Genomic DNA, 15,862 nt, shown 5'->3' on the forward strand with positions numbered 1-15,862 from the left:
TATTTTAATTTAAATCTGCCACCGCTATTGGTTAAGAAGTATGCTATGATGTAATCTGGTACATTATGATGTCACAATGCTGTCGTGAGCCTGAGTGTGTGTGTATTTGTTAGCGGCTCCGCCCTCTCGGTCAGCCAGGCAACAGCATGTGTTGCATTTTTCAAACATGAAGTGGGAGTGGAGTTAGACTCTGGTAGGGGTTGACTTGCTCTTTAAGCTGTTTAACTTGGACCAAGCATTTTAGGTCACAGATAGGTGTAGCTTAGGGTCTCTGTCTATACACCTTATAAGACAATTTAGGTGATGGCATGTTGTTTTTCTGCTATTGAACTGTTTTCTAATAATGTTGTGTTTAATAAAGTGAAGGAAGGAGAGAAATAACGTTTCCCTAGCAGTTTTTAACAATGTCCCCATGTAATCCGATTAATCGATTAATCGTGTCGAGACCCCATCCGATTAATCGATTATCCAAATAATCGTTTGTTGCAGCCCTAGACCCTGTTTGTGGTCAGGTGGTAATGCAAGTCGGCATCATGTTCAGCAAGAAAAGATAAAAGCTCCACATAATTACCTCTATTTAATGACTGGGGGTTTTCATCGTGTCTCCTAAATGAAAGTTCCTGTTTACCCAAAAACATGACCATTCATAGTTGCTTGCCTGAAAATGTCGAACAAATCCTTTCCCCTGCTGTGACAAGCCAGCTAGCATTGGGGTCGGGACGACCTGTTCTCACAAGATCCATTTTTTTCTTGAAAGGTTCATCTTGAAAATGGCGTGGCAAGTAAATCTGCAACCAAGTCTGTCCTTTCCCCTCTTTCAGCCATCATGTGTTCAAAAAATACATGATAGCTGTCTATAGATACAAATCTCTGTGTTTAGTTTTGATATTTTGCTTAATGGGGCTAGACAAGTTCAAACTACTGCTTATCCAATCACAGGATGCGTTCATGTCAGCTTTTGCGTGGGCCACTCTGACTCATGAGCTGATTGGCTATTGCAACTGGATTGTCTCTGTTCACTTACACTCCGAGCGGACTGCTCGGTTGATTCTGAAGACCTAGGGCAGACTTAATCTACCTGAAAACGCAAGCTAGCTGAAATCTGATTGGATAACACCCAACCTTGGTATTTTAACACTGGGAGCAGTGCAACCAAGTGGGTATAATAGGATATAAAGAAAATAGGCCAGTGAAAAATTTTTGATTTAAAAATATTTACCAAAGGAAAAAATACATTTACTTTTTTGAGTAAGTTTAGGCCAGCAGAGAAGACTTTGCTGGCCCTGACTGCCCACCAGTGGTACTAAGCAGCAGTAGCAGGTTGAGCGGGCAGCAGTAGCTCTCAACAGGTTGAGCAGGTTGTCCAGTAATCGGAAGGTTGCAGTTTCGATCCTGGCTCCGGACAGAAAATTCTGCTGTTGTGTTCTTGGGCAAGACACTTAACCCACTATGCCTGCTGGTGGTGGTCAGAGGGGCCGGTGGCACCTGTGCTCGGGCGCCTCGCCTCTGTCAGTGCGCCCCAGGGCAGCTACATGTAGGGCTGCAACTAACGATTATTTTCATAATCGATTAATCTGTCGATTATTTTTTTCGATTAATCGATTAATCGGTTTGTTATTGTTTAGCTATTTAACCTATACAAGTGATGGATGCATTTCAGTTAAGAAAAAAAACATAAGAGAATTGTGCAGTTGACTGCAATCTATTTTATTGCACATGAACACAGTCAGCAGTATAAAATGAGCTAAACAGTGCAAAATATCAGTCCAGAATAATTTTTTAGCATTAGCTGGAAGCCTGCTCCTTCCACCATGGATAGTGGCCTCATGTCTTTTACCAGCATGTTTAGAATAGAGTTTGTAAGTGGTATGAATTGCTAGGGGGTGAGTGTCTTGTTCCCCATGTAGTTGTCCATCCTTGCTTCTTTTTTTCTGCATAAGATACACAAATAGACTGATATAAGTACACATATAAAATAAAGCAGCACACACACTACAACACTAAATTAATATTATATTATTTGAATTAATTAACAATCATTAATTTTGAGGGTTACGTTCTACAAAATAGCCCACAACAGGAGATATTCAGAAAAAAAGTCAATTTTTTTTTACTATTAAAAAGCTCTAAGTAAGAAGCTCATGAGGTTTTTACTGAATCGGGAGTGTTTAAATTAGCTAGAGAAATGTGAAAAATGTTTATTTTGTGTAATACTGTTTAAGAAACATGATAAAAATGTGTTGTGAGGCGTTTTACAGCGTTAGATAGTAAAACAGCCTTTTAATAGTAAAAAAAAAAGACTTTTTCTTAATTTCTCCTGTATTTAAAAATTGAAAGCGTACAACTATGCTGCGTTATATTCACCTGGACACAGCTCATCTGTATATTTTTGTCCGTGGAGTTGTCCTTTTTTGAATGAGGAACATAGTTATGGGTTTGTGCCGTTTTTCTCTTAACGAGAACATTCTTATAAACAGACGTGCTAAATTTGGCAAGCGCATGATACACAACACGGAGGAGATTCACGATTGCATTTAGTCAATCAGAAGTAGAACAACGCAGACTGACGCGGCAAAAAAACATGTTTAACATCCACTATAACGAACTCAGCTAAAACACTAAGTCCAGCTTGTTTATTTTCTGTTACTTACCGGGCTGGCTCTTCCAAATGACGGCTCACTTGACCGCGGTGCTCTTCCTCTGCTGCATCAGCCCCCACATGCTTTCGTCTCAAATGTTCACTTAGGGACGTCGTGCTTCCGTGCCATGCTAGATGGTTTTTGCATATTTTGCAGGTCACCCGTCTTTACAAGGCATCTAGAGTGAAGTGCTCCCATACTCGTGAGGTTTTTGTCCGGGGTTTTTCAGGTCCTACGCGGTTTCTCTTCAGTTTTGTCGCTTCTATTTTTCTTCCGTATTTCCTCTTGTTCCGCCATCTCTCACAGCAAGATGAGCGTCAGTAACGTGATACGTCATGAAAACCGAGGGCACTCATTGGCTCATTTCTTCTTCTACGGCTCCACTGGTAGATCAGTGGCTCATTACTGCCACACACTGGCGGCAAATTTAACAGCTTGTAATCGATGTCAGATTGTGGTAAAAATAGACTTTATGCAGTAAAATATGATAAATAAACAACTAATCGATGACTAAAAAAGTTGTTAACTATTTTAATAATCGATTATAATCGATTAAATCGATTAGTTGTTTCAGCTCTAGCTACATGGCTACGTTGTAGCTCATCACCATCAGTGTGTGAATGTATGTGTGAATGAATGAATGAATGATACACTGTAGTGTAAAGCGCTTTGGAGTCCTTACACTGAGAAGCGCTGTACAAGTGTGGGTCATTTATCATTGATCATTTAACATTACTAATCTTAATCAAAAGAACATATATAAATATATTCACAGTTAAACTATGATCAGTAGAATTTAATGTATTTCATTAATCCTTAAGACCTGCCAGAGTTCGCCAGAACTTATATTTACATTTTTACATGCTGTGGTGCCATTTTTTTGGAGTATTTCAACTTGGTATACATCAATACAACCTTACATTCTAAATTTTAATAATATAAATGTAAAATGTTCATAGCAACTAAATATTTTACAAAAAAATGCTATTATCCATACACAAATTGAAAATCGTTTTTTGTTTTTACACATATTTTTCATTATATAGAAATGCCACACCTTTATCCCTCAAAATTGTCAATGGCAAAAAGTTACACACAATCCTTTCAAACAACAACAAATTTATTTGAAGTGCTTTTATAAATTAGTTTCTGAGATACACTCATTTAAATAAACTATTTGTAGCTCATTTTTCAGGAGTATACAGTTTTCCTAGTCTCTCACTAATAATAATAACAATAATAAAGATTATTGCATTAATATATACGTGAGGAAACAGAAACTGAAACTTAATCACCCAGTGCTGTAATGGCATCAACTGCTTCGAGGAGGGAGGATGCACCATTTGGTAGGTCCATGATTTGTTTAAACATTTGTAATGGTGTGCGTGTGTTGGGAGTTTGTAGTAGGTGTGTGATGTGTGTAGGATGTGTTTGTCAAAAAGTATCATTGCAAAAAAGCACAACGCTCTGGGACATGTTTAGCGTGTGAGATATTAGTGTAAATCCTCCGGTTTAATATGCAAAAAAATAAATAAATTATATAATTTCAATTCTACAAGCATTTGAACACAGATATGCAAATGGGAGCGCCGGCGCTCCTGCCGGTCTCAAAGGGCTAAGATATTCAGTGGTACTGGAAATGCTTACATTTAATTTCTACTACTAAATTGGAATGGTGACATGTCTATTATGTACAGGTTAGCAATAATATGTTTTAAATAATTTTTGAAAATAGACATGGTTGCAAATAAATGCTACAGTGGCTTGCCATATTCCTGCACACTGCATGGAGCAGACTTGAAGCAGCAACCTGACTTCGGCGGTTCTGCTGCATAGCACTGCCGACAGCTAAGAATAAACAGTGCTTGTATATATATATATATATATATATATATATATAGTAATAATGGGTAGTTTACATCTTACTTATGAGCCTTAAAATGTGAGATTCCATAGAAATATGAAATATCAATCTGATAGATCTTTGAATATTTTAACCAGAAGATCAGAACTTTTTATTGCAGTGATTACTGGACACTTTCTATTAACTCATAGAAAAGAGAGTCAGGTTTATAATAGTTAAGAAATTTATTTCTACACAATTTAAACAAGTCTAACTGTAAACACTCTGTGTACTGATGAAACTAGGTGGAATTAATTAATTAATCTAGGTGGAGTTAATCAATTTCCCTCTGGGATTAATAAAGTATTTTTGAATTGAGTTGAATGAGACGTGAGATGAATGGTGTATGTGTGGAATGTTGTTTTCAGAACTCTCATATCCGGAGAAGCAATTAGTTCTGAGTGGGAGCGAATGTTTTGCTCTAAACTATGGTTGGTGCCATCTGTCGGTCTACGTACCCACAGGCGAAGCCTCCGTTCAGATCCAGAATGTCGAGGTCCGTGGACCTTCCTTGGTACTGATGCCGGTAGAGACAGCAGCAGTGCCGACCAGACTAGTCTTGGAATGCTTCCAGGTCATGACAGGTTATTATTGGCGTCAGCGAGACCCTGAAGGGGTCGTGAGGTTCAGCTTTTATTCTGAAGGAACCGCTGCGGTCAGGTGTAATGTGCAACAGATTTTATCCAGCTTGTCAAGGTTCTTATGGTTGTAAAGGTTCCGGATGGCCTGTCCGAAACTTCTCTAGAACGCTTTGAAGTGAAGTAAAGGTGACGTGGGAATAGTTTTTATAAATGTCATATTTTGGTTTACTGGCGAATCAGAATTTGACATGCAAAAGAGGGCTTATACAGACACCACAGAAAACCACGCCTTACATCAGAAACGTAGGTTCTAATTGTATCAGACAAAAGGAAATGTGTAATGTGACTTAACATAACTCTGTGTCAACGTGTCTAGTGCAGCTGTCCAAAATTATAATTAAGTACTACTATTACGTCCCCGGCTCTCTAGGAGAGATGAGGAGGGGAGTAATGAAATTAGTGTGTGGGATAAATAATAACAGAGTGGTGTGTCGCTAAAAAACAAGGGATTTATTACAAAATAAATTGAATATTTACAAAGAATCCAAAAAACAATGCTATATACAAAACAAAAGAAGCTATATTTAAAAAGGGAGAAACTGAAAACGCCACCCCAGAAGGGGTGGGAAGAAAACCGAGAATAATAAATATATATATTCAAAAAGGGAGATCCGAGGTCAGGGTCTTAAGCTGGTCCGAAGTCCATACACCAAATGCTCTAATCCTAAATCCAAATCCGAAATCCTATTGAGAGCAAACCGACGACTAGCGAGTGAACCGAGTTGTACCAAAAGCGAACCGAAGAGAAGAGAATAGTATAAACTGTTCCCAGTCTACATACCCTTGAACTTCTCCTCGAACTGGTGGCTGGGAGCAGCTTTTAACTGCTGCCAAGTGATCATCAATGATTTGGAACAGCTGGGCACCGGGAGACAGGCGAGACACAGGCCACTGAGGCCATCTTGTGGCCGAAAAGGGACACGGCACGGCACGTAACAACTACTGATCACAGGATTATAATATATAATATAATATATAATATAATATATATACATGTATATATATGTATACATGTATATATATATATATATATATATATATTAGGGCTGGAACTGGATTAAAAATTTTAATCTAATTAATTACAGGCTTTGTAATTAATTAATCTAAATTAATCGCATTTTAATTGTTCAGGAAAATGTGCTCTCAAAGTAAAACTTTTAATTAAAATTATGAGACAGAGAATCAAACATTAGACATGGTTATTACTGTAAACTAAAGCTTTTAATTAAAAAATGCATTTTAATTATTCAAATGTCACTGTGTGATATGAAACAAAACCCAAATCAACTAAAATTTATAATTACAAATAGAAAACACCTGCAAAGGGTTCCTGAGCCTTTAAATAGTCTCTCTATCTAGTTGAATGACTGAAATAAGTTTGACTTTGCACCAGATTCTAATTTTTCCAGTTTCACTTGTTTGTATAATTGGGAGTTTTTATCAACATTTCTACTCATAATGTAGTAAAGACACATAAATAATAATCCTTCAAAATGACAGTAGAACAGGCACAAATGTGATCTAGGACTTAAATGTACTAACTTTTAACACCAGAGCAGGCATGGCATATTCTGAGAATGATCAGGAACACTAACTGGTTCCAGTTGGATGACTGGAGGATGATGGGAAGATAAAAGATCATGGCGAGGAAATAATGATCTGACAAACAGGTGAGCAGACCTTCCTTACATGGGAAGTCCTGCTGTCACGTTAAGAAGGGGATGCTGCACACCCACAGATTCAGGCCTGCTGCAGCGAATCTGGTGATCTCCAGCCTGATCACAACTTCCTCGTTCCTCGCTGCCCCTGATGCACTTAAGCATCCGCCCCTTAGCTGATGACAGCTTCAACACACCTCGCTGCTTAATGATAGTAATGCATGTGATGTTTAGACAGTGACTCGTCTCAGAAACGTATAATTCCCCGACAGAATTGTTTAGAAAATCATCAGAAAAGTTTCAGAGTGTTTCTGTTTTAACTTAAACTTCTGTTATCAACTTTAAGACATGTCTGTGATCAGAGTAGTGAGAACACGGAGCGTTCTCCCAGCGGCAGCCAGGTGCCTCTCGTTTGTCTGACTACTTTCATAAACTACTGTTAGGGCACAGAATTATTCTGTCTGGTGCTTTCAGCGCTGCACAGATGTTATGTAAATGTTAAAAATATAGCTTACCGCAACTTTCGTCAAGTTTCCCGTGCCACCGGGCAGCCGCAGCAGAGACGATCTCTGAAAAATTTCCGCGACACGGACTCTGTTGTTGTCTGGAAATTTTTTTTCCAAGTTAAGAAAAGAGGCGGACGTGTTTCCTAAATCCTGCATCAGTCCAAGCAAGGCAACTTCTTTCTGTTTTTATTCCGTTTTAGTAGCCATTAGCACTGTGCATTGTTGTGTGCATCAGTGATATTCAGTCTACGAGGAAATCGTGCAATGACAAAGGTTCCGCCGTGCTTGAAATGCAAGCTGCAATTAAATGCGCTAATTTTTTTAACGCGTTATTTTGTTCTAATTAATTAATCGTAATTAACGTGTTAAAGTCCCGGCCCTAATATATATATATATATATATATACCTTCTCATTCAATATGTTTTCTTTATTTTCATGACCATTTACAAAGGGGCCAACCAGTGCTAAACACCTCTGGGAACTTCTTCAAGACAGTTGGAAAACCATTTCAGGTCACTCCCTCTTGAAGATCATCAAGAGAATGCCAAGAGTGTGCAAAGCAGTAATCAGAGCAAAGGGTGACTATTTTGAAGAAAATAGAATATAAAACATATTTTCAGTTATTTCACCGTTTTGGTTAAGTACATAACTCCACATGTATTCATTCATAATTTTAATGCCTTCATTTAGAATCGCCCAAGTCATGAAAATAAAGAAAACACGTTGAATGAGAAGCTTTGTCCAAACACGAGATTTTTTTAAATTCACATTAATCTACATTTTGTTTTGTCTTTTATCCTGTCCAGAACTTCCACAGATTCATGTCTGGGAAAACAAGATGGCTCTGACTGACCAGCAGCTCTCTAAACAGAAATGGACCTCCAGTTTGGACCAGAAGGAACCAGAACCTCCACTGATGAAAGAGGAACAACAAGAACTCCTTATCCATCAGCATGAAGGGCAGTTTCTTCTGAAGCAGGAAGTTGTTACCTTCATGGAGCCTTCTCCTTCTGAAGAAACAGACTGTCATGAACCAGAACCAAACAAGAACCAACCCTTGTGTCAGAGTACTACAGAAGCTGAGAACCAAGATCAGGGTGGATGCAGGAAAGAAAACTCAGAATCAAACAGCAATGAAGAACTGACACGTAAAAAAATATGCCAATCCAAAGATCACAGAGACAGTGTAGATGATAAAAAACAAAAAAGGAACAAGAGGGCTCACACAGGTAAGAAGCCATATTCATGTAAAACTTGTGGTAAATGTTTTAGTGTCAGTAGTTCCTTGACTACACACATGAGAATTCACACAGGTGAGAAGCCATATTCATGTAAAACTTGTGGTAAATGTTTTAGTGTCAGTGGTCACTTGACTACACACATGAGAACTCACACAGGTGAGAAGCCATATTCATGTAAAACTTGTGGTAAATGTTTTAGTGACAGTAGTTCCTTGACTACACACATGAGAATTCACACAGGAGAGAAGCCATATTCATGTAAAACTTGTGGTAAATGTTTTAGTGTCAGTGGTCACTTGACTACACACATGAGAACTCACACAGGTGAGAAGCCATATCCATGTAAAATTTGTGGTAAATGTTTTAGTGACAGTAGTACCTTGACTACACACATGAGAACTCACACAGGTGAGAAGCCATTTCATTGTAAAAGTTGTGGTAAATGTTTCTCACAGAGTGCTGCTTTGATTTATCACATGAGAACTCACACAGGTGAGAAGCCATATTCATGTAAAACTTGTGGTAAATGTTTTAGTGACAGTAGTGCCTTGACTACACACATGAGAACTCACACAGGTGAGAAGCCATTTCATTGTAAAAGTTGTGGTAAATGTTTCTCACAGAGTGCTGCTTTGATTTATCACATGAGAACTCACACAGGTGTGAAGCCATATCCATGTAAAACTTGTGGTAAATGTTTTAGTGCCAGTAGTTCCTTGACTAAACACATGAGAACTCACACAGGTGAAAAGCCATATCCATGTAAAACTTGTGGTAAATGTTTTAGTGGCAGTAGTAACTTGACTACACACATGAGAACTCACACAGGTGAGAAGCCATATCCATGTAAAACTTGTGGTAAATGTTTTAGTGGCAGTGGTGACTTGACTAAACACATGAGAACTCACACAGGTGAAAAGCCATATCCTTGTAAAATTTGTGGTAAATGTTTTAGTGACAGTAGTCACTTTACTACACACATGAGAACTCACATTAGGGCTGCACGATATTAGGAAAACCTGCGATATTCGATAACAGTGCTTAATATTGCGATATCGATATTACTCACGATAAATGAACAAATACTAAAGTATGCAGTGTTGATGTCTGGTGTGTGACGGCTGCTCTGAGTTTAAAGCAAACAAAAACTAATGCATGAATTCCATTACAACATAACATTTTTAGTGCAAAAATATGCAGCTGCACCTGCTACTGTATTAGCAGCAAAACAACAAACTGCATGCATGCAGTTTCTCAGTGACTTTAAAACATCACCACCACCATAAAACTTTTTCTGATGCTCCAATTACAGAAAAACATCCCTTACCAGGGTTTTTGAGTAAATAAAAAAAGTCAGAAAGTAAGTTTAAATGTTAAATAATAGTTAACATCACTTAAATGCAACAGCAAATTCTGTCATTGCTACTGAACATTTTCTCCACTTATGTGGTTATGATATAAGGCTGTTGCTGCAATTGGAAAGTGAACTGTGCTGGGCCAAACTAGGAGAATATTAAGATTTTCTGAGGGAAAGAGAAATCAATTGTCTACCTTTCAGAAGAGGAACTGGCAAAAAACTGCATGGAAAATATGTGAAAACGTTTGTTTTTAACCCCAAATTGAACAAGTTTACCTAGATCTTAAAAAGCAGCTCAGATGATGAAATTGCAACTATGATTCTGATAACAAGCTAACAAATTGAACTTGCTCCTCTAAGATAACCGGCTAGCAGAGCTTCTGACTGACAGTTTATGTGCAGCAGCAAATCAACTATCCTGATTAACAGGGTTATAAAAGTTCATAAATGAAAAATCACTTTGATGTGTGGGGGAACTTTTCCAGGCCCTTTTTAGCAGGGTGGGACTGGGAGGAGAGTGCTGTAGCCTTTTAGCTGGAAGCTAACCAGAGCCACCACCCGGTGGAACACTAGCAACATGGAGGTGGGTTTGTTCACCGGCACGTGTCTGAGTCAGCCCGGTAAAAATGATTAACGACACGGAGCATACTCGCGTTCACGTTTGAAAGCAGCGCTGATTCCAGAAACCTCAGCACAAAGTGCGTTCATTGCTCTGAACCAGCATGACGAACAAGGGAACGGCGCCGCTAATGTTCGGGTGTTGCTTTCCAAAAGGGTCTACGTAGGGGGCGGGCGTATTACGTTAACGGACCCATCTGATTGGCTGCATATCAGAAGGGCTACATTTGATTGGTCAAATAATACTTCCGCGTAAAAAACAGAGCTGGTTTACAAAAAGTTGATGTATGACACGGATGGAAATGTTTGAACCAAACATTTATCGCCGTTTTTGACGTGCTTTGCGATGGGCCTATCGCACGTCCTGTTATTGCGATGATGATAATTTTCGATATATTGTGCAGCCCTAACTCACATTATATCATTGAATTTCTAAAGCCTCATACTCCAACCCGAGCCCTCAGATCCACAAACTAGAACCTTCTAGAAGTTCCAAAGACCAATTATAGAAGTCCAGGTGATGGCTCCTTCCAGACTGTTGCACCCTGACATTGGAGTGGTCCTCCTTTTAGCCTTACGTAGTCTTGACAGTCTGGACACTTAAAAAAAAACAGCAGAAGACCCTTTCATTTAAAGCTGCTATTTCTCAGTATTGTATTTTCTTATTTTTAACTCAAATTTGTAATCATCTTTCCTTTGTTTAATGGTATTTTATAAATATGTGACTTAGATTTTTATTTCTGTTTTAAGATCACTATGATTTTATGACTTAATGATTTGTTTTGATCTATGTGAAACACCATGTGATTTTCTGTCTGTGATGAGTGCTATATAAATAAAATGTACATACATGTGAAAAGCCATATCTAGGGATGCTCCGATCAAGTTTTATGCTTCCAATCACGAATTCAAAGAATGTTGATTACTGATACCGATCACACAGCTTGGCCAATAATTTCCTGTGAAGTTATGAGTTCTACAGATATGATCTGGGCATAAAGGAACAATAACATCCACTAAAATGGCCTATATTAATTAGAAAGAAAAGGAAACAATTTTTATATAGCTCCTCTCAAGATAAAAATCAGAGGCGCTTGACAAAAACAAAACATTTTAAATATAAAAAAGATTTTGAAAAAATTCTAAAAATTGTGATTAAAAATGTAAGGAAAGGGAATGCGAAAACGAAGAGGAAAGAGAGAAATCGGTGGATCCCGGGCAGAATAGGGATGGTGATGATGAAGGTAACATCAAAGCCAGCCTGAACTGGTGAGATTTCAGCTGCTTTTTAAAGGAGACCCCTGAGTCCAATGATCTCAGGCTCAGGGGGAGAGAGTTCCCAGCCTGGTGCGCTGCACAACCAGGCTTTGGTCAATGGACCTAAGTAGGGCTGAAACGATTCCTCGAGTACCTCGAATAATTCGAGTACAAAAAATCCTCGAGTCAAATTCTCTGCTTCGAGGATTCGTTTAATTCATATTTAATTAATTCATGGCTTTGCAAACGCACGGGGTCATGTTTCACCCGGACCGAAATAAGTGACGCACATGCCCACTGGACTGAATGCACACGGGAGTAGCGAATGTAACTTAACTTTCTCTTAAGCCATGGCGGACAATTTGAACCCCGGTGGAGTGCGAAAAAGACAGAAAATGTAAAAGTTGTGGAACCATTTTTCACGTCGTAAGGTGGAAAACATAGTCCAGTATAAATACTGTAAAATGGATCTAGCTACCACAACACCACATCCTCGATGCTGCAGCGCCTGTAAATGTCACTTCTTTTATTTTATTTTTTATTTTTTATTTATTTATTTATTTTTTTTACCGTGTCCTGTCTGGCTGTGAAGCAAGCAGAATTGATGTCTGAATGCTGGTGACAAGCCTTACAGATTTATTCTCAGGTGGAGCATCAAAGCGTTTGCTTTTAATGTCACGCCTGATACTTAAAACTTTATTGTTATTGATGCTGAATGCTTTGTAATTCCGACCAGACACGGAGACAGAGGTGAAAGAGAAAGGAAAAGAAAAGGTGGGGAGAGAGGGGGGGGGGGGTTTCCACAAAAATAAACAATAATGAACAAGAGTCTGCTTCTAGACCTGCAGAAAAAAGACAAAAGAAACAAAGGGACACAAAAAATGGACACAACAACAATACAACAAGATCTACCTCTCACTGCGTCAACTTGATGAAAAGAAAAAATATATATATATATAATCAACATTGCTTAACTGAAGAATCACGATAATAAATCACAACATATTAAGTGCCCACCATAGTCTTACGACCTGTGTTTAACGTGCCCAAGCCCATACTTTTGAGAGCACCATGTGAGCACCTGTGTGTGTACACGCGCTTGTTTATTTAAGGTTTTTCTATAGGAGCGCCCAACAGAGAGTGTGAGGGACCACAGATCCGTCCCCCAAAGATGCGCAGGAGACGGGGGGGAGCTCCAAGTCCCAGAGATCCAGGCGCTGCCCCAGAACGCAGGAACCCCAAGGAGACTGCAACCAGGAAGGCCCCCGCCCCCCTCGAGAGGCACAGAGGATCGCCCCGGGGGGCCACAACCAGCAGCCGGCAGAGTCCCCGGAGATATCAGCGGCAAGCCCTCAGGCCCGCCCGCAGCCTCCCACCCCCTAGCCGGCCGAGCCCAGGACCCAGCGACCCGGGACCCAGGGGCGACCACCCCCGCCGGGGACCCAGCAGAGCCCAGGGACCCAGACCCCACCAGGCAGCCACCGGGATCTAACAGGCAGATGCCAAAATGTTAAACCCCCCCGACCCGGTTGCCACGAACACTCAGGCAGACCAAGGCACAAGCCCCCACACCAGGTGTGGCAGGGGGAGGGGGGACAGAGATCTATATCATCAAGAGAAGTTCCAGGAGAGGGGAGGACCCAAAGGCCCCACCTGACATATACAGTCATACACAAACACAGTCACACGCTCCCTCCCTCATGCTCACACATGCACATACAACCCAAGACTTACAAAGATGCACGCCGGACACCCACTCATGCTCCCCATACACACCCTATTCACTCTGGTCCCGGTACTGCTGCACATTGGGTACAACCATCACCGGTAACCAGAGTTTGACCCTTTCTGCTGGGGTGCTGATGAGCAGGCTCCCCCGCCCAACGCTGAGCACAGCAACCCACCACCCCAGACCCCAACCAGACGGCCAGATCTCCCTCCTAGCCTCCAGCCCCAGGAAGCCCAGCAACAACAGAGGTGGCTAAGACCCCTAGTCTCCCTCCGCCTGCTCCAATATAGTGTTGTGTGATCATGAGGTGTATTCCATGGCTGTGGTGAGTGGGCAGTGCGGGCATCATCCAGCATATGCCAGCTGATGCCACCGCACCACCCCACTTACACCCTCAGCCATCAGTGTCTAAGTGCGGTTTAAAATTGGAAGTGGGCACCGGCACTCGGGAGGAGGCTGAAATATCCCCCTGCCAAATGCCGTTGAATGTGCTCACTCCCAAGGCCCTAAGTGTGTGTTTGTGTGGAATGTCGTCAGTGGAAGTGTATAAGGTGCAAATAAAATTGGGAGGCAGGTTTCCACAGGAATGTGGAAATGGGGTCCATACCCGCACTCCCTGACTTGCCCACCCCCCAAGGTCCTATGTGTATGTTTGTGTGATGATGTGAGGGAGCAGGAGGAGAGAAATATGCGGGGATGGGGAGGAATGGCTGGTTGGGCTTAGCCCTCCAGGGAGCCAGCTCCCCTACTGGCCCCAATAGGCACCTCTGTTGTCCAACTGCCACCCAGGGCATGGAGACCCCAGCCCATCCTGCCAGGGCCCAAAGCAGCAGCATTACAGAGCCTCACGGAGTCCGAGGGCACCCACCCAGCCCCACCCCAGCAGAATATCTATGCCCACCCCTGCATTTGCACAACTTCCAGAATATATAAGACATGGGACATCCAGGTAAGGTTGGGTCCTCCCCCTCCTGGACCTCCCCCTCCCCTGTGATGGAACGGCAGAGGAGCCAAGGTCTACCTGAGGCCCCCGAACCCGGGCCAGGCACTGCTGGGTGTCCCTGCCTTCTTCCCGGCAGCATACATGTCAGGACCCGACCCCCAAGGCCCCGCCCAGATCCCCACACGGGGCCGGCCACCCCCAAACCCCGAGCCCCCAGGCCCCCACCCAGACCCGCCCAGGGGCATTGCAGCCACCAGGCAGTGACCCATGGCCGCCGCCAAGATCCCCAAGAGGCCCCACTCACAACCGCCAGCAGTCCACCCCCCGAGGCAACCCAAGCACCTCCAGAGGGGGGCAACGGCCCCCCAGTCCCAGACCCCCCCGTGAACCCACCTCCAGGGAACATCCGGATACTCCAAACTCAGACCCCACACCCCCCCACCCACACCATCCCGCAGGACAACATCAACGGCCCCCCACCCTCGCTATGTGATGGAACCGATCAAAGGAGCCCAGAGAGATTTGTCTGAAGTGGAAGCAGAGGCTATATCAAGTGCAATATGATCTAACAAAAGATTTCTACACTGGTTAATGCAGACACTTTCTCTATTTTTCCAATTCAAGAGGATAGTTTTCTTAGCGATGCATATGGCAGTCAGAACCACGTGAACCAAAGATGTTGCAATCGGGACATCGTCCAGGTTTCCCAGTAAACAAAGAGAGGGGGTGGTTGGGATATGACATTTCAGACATTTTGACAGATCCTCACATACTCTACCCCAAAATTCCTGGACAGGTGGGCAGGACCACAGTGCATGAATGTAATTGTCAGGAATGTTGTTTGTGCAGTGTGTACAGGTGTCAGACGACACAAACCCCATCTTGAACATCCGATGACCTGTATAGTGTACTCTGTGTAGAATTTTGTACTGAATTAATTGTAAATTGGGGTGTCTGATCATTTTAAAAGTTTTTAAACAAGTTTGGGACCAAAAGTCCTGGTCAAAGCTAACTGATAGATCCACCTCCCATTTTTCAATAGGGATTGCAATTTTATCGTCTATTTTGGACAGTGTCTTATATACTTTAGACAGTAGTTTGGGGGGTTTGAGATTATAAAAGTCTAATACCCTTGGTGGTGTTTGTAATTCTATTTTATTGAGCTTAAATTTTTGTTTGACTACAGATTTAATTTGGTGATATTCTAAAAAGCTATTCTTATCCATTCCAAATTGGGAGACTATTTGATTAAATGGGATGAAGTCCAATCCTTCATATATGTGTTCCTGGTATAGGATTCCTTTATTTTTCCAGTCCGGAAGGTTCATCATTTTGTTGTTTTGCAAAATGTCAGGATTGTTCCAGATAG

General features: G+C 41.5%; 1 long non-coding RNA gene across 1 annotated transcript; it reads right to left on the reverse strand.

Annotated features, from left to right (window-relative positions):
- Nucleotides 1–1,691: 1,691 nt before the first annotated feature.
- LOC139066111 (uncharacterized) lies at nucleotides 1,692–3,070 on the reverse strand. The gene is made up of 2 exons (XR_011519082.1): nucleotides 2,652–3,070; nucleotides 1,692–1,931 (listed from the first exon to the last, which is right to left on the reverse strand). It is a non-coding gene; the product is annotated as an uncharacterized lncRNA (long non-coding RNA).
- Between the last annotated feature and the right edge of the window lie 12,792 nt (nucleotides 3,071–15,862).

The sequence above is a fragment of the Nothobranchius furzeri genome, chromosome 2 (genome assembly GCF_043380555.1).
Source record: "Nothobranchius furzeri strain GRZ-AD chromosome 2, NfurGRZ-RIMD1, whole genome shotgun sequence".
NCBI classification, from domain to species: domain Eukaryota; kingdom Metazoa; phylum Chordata; class Actinopteri; order Cyprinodontiformes; family Nothobranchiidae; genus Nothobranchius; species Nothobranchius furzeri.